This window comes from Condylura cristata, unplaced genomic scaffold, assembly GCF_000260355.1.
Source record: "Condylura cristata isolate star-nosed mole 26May11 unplaced genomic scaffold, ConCri1.0 scaffold00035, whole genome shotgun sequence".
Lineage (NCBI taxonomy): Eukaryota > Metazoa > Chordata > Mammalia > Eulipotyphla > Talpidae > Condylura > Condylura cristata.
In genome coordinates, this window is record NW_004567136.1 from 15,410,495 (window position 1) to 15,412,115 (window position 1,621).

At 70.5% G+C, this 1,621-nt stretch overlaps 1 protein-coding gene across 1 annotated transcript in view; it reads left to right on the plus strand.

The window, feature by feature from the left end:
- SLC28A1 (solute carrier family 28 (concentrative nucleoside transporter), member 1) overlaps positions 1 to 1,621 on the plus strand; it is a 43,383-nt gene that overhangs the window by 33,570 nt on the left and 8,192 nt on the right. The window lies entirely within an intron of this gene.

The window sequence follows — 1,621 nt, forward strand, 5'->3', positions numbered from 1 at the left end:
CCCCCCGAAGACCCTTCCACAGCCTTCGTTTGCTCTAAGTCAGCAGAGAAACTCATGCTGCTTGCAGCAGTGAGTTTAGTACGGAAGCAAAACCACCTCACTCCGGCCCACAGAGACCGTGGCTGGCCGCCAGGGGTGGGCCGCCCGGGGGCTTGTAAAAGGGAAATTCCTGCACCCCACCCCTGGCCTGGGGCCCCCAAGTGGGGGAGAGGGGCCCAGACCACCGCCGTGTCCGGCCTCCGGGTGCTGCCTCTGCCACTCAGGTGGGGGGCCCTGACGTAAAGTGGCGCCCCAGCTCTGCCGGCGTGAACAGGCGCCCGAGGCTGAGCCTGCTCTCAGGGAGCGCGAGGTCACCCCACCCTGACATCTCCGCGGCTGCCCTTGTAAAATTCTGGCAGTGACGTAAAGTCCAGAAGGACAAGACAAGTCTGGCTGAGCTGATGGCCACAGGGAAGCCGGGCGTGGGCGCGTCGGGCTTTGCAGGTGCCAGTGACTGGCCAGGAGACGCCGGGGCCACGGCAGAGCGCCGGGAGAGGCGGCAGCGGCCGCCAGCCGGGTCGGGCCCAGCCGGCCCCCACTCGCGCCCCTCACTGCTCGGGGCTTCTGCAGCCCGCGGAGACCTTTCCCTCTGATCCGGCGGGAAGACCGGGCACAGAAATGTCCCCACGAGGGGCCTCAAAGGGCAGATGGCCGCCCCGGCAAGCCCCTGGATGCGGAGGTGGGGAGTGGCCAGGCCGAACCCCAGCCCCGAGCCAGAGCCCGAGGCCGGCCTTAAGGCTGAGCACAGAAGGACTCTGGCCTGTCCACGTCCGCCTGTGACTCAGCCCTCCCTGCCCCGGCCAGCGGGGCCCTTTGCTCTGCAGAGGCCACCAGGGTCGGGGCCTCAGGCTGGGCTTCCCCCTCCCAACTCCCCATCTTGTCCTCCCCCTTTCTGCTCCAGGGGCCCCACCGCTGGGTCCCGAGAAGCTCTCTCCCGCCCCCCGCTGGCTGGGGCGGCCACTGCAGCAGCCCAGGCCTCGGTTGCCCCCTGTCCTGCCGTCCAGGCCGCCGCCTGCGTCCAGCTCTGCCTTGCGTCAGCACGTTCCCCTGCACTCCCGAGTGGGCGCCGAGGGGGAGCGAGACTAGGCGGATTGGGGTGCAGGCTCCCGGGGGTGCCTGGACCTGGAGGCGGGGCTAGCTGGCCAGAGGGTGTGGGCCACCCCGAGGCCATGTCCAGGAAGGTGACTGGCAGGGTGTGCTCTGCTGTGACAGTCACCTCCATGCGGGGCTGGGGGGGCTGGGGTGGTGCTGGGGGCTGGAGGGGGATCCCCGCTCCTGGCGTGGCAGGTGCTCCGTCCAGGCCAGGTCCTGCGAGCAGCTGGCCTGCTTGGGGCTGCTGGCCGCCAGGGGGCTCCTGTTGGCCGCTCAGAAGCAAGTGGGGGCTCAGAACAGATGGGGGACGTAGGCGGCCTCAGAGCCTGGGCTTCTGGGGCACGGCGGGCACCAGGCCCAGGCTGGTGTTGAGCTGCCCTGAGCTGCCCGGCTGCCCGGGCTGTGGCCAGCGCCCCTCACACTGGGGTGCGAGGCGGCGTCCCGAGGGAGGCCTTCCTGCCCAGCGAGCCCGGGAGCCCGTCACAGCCCC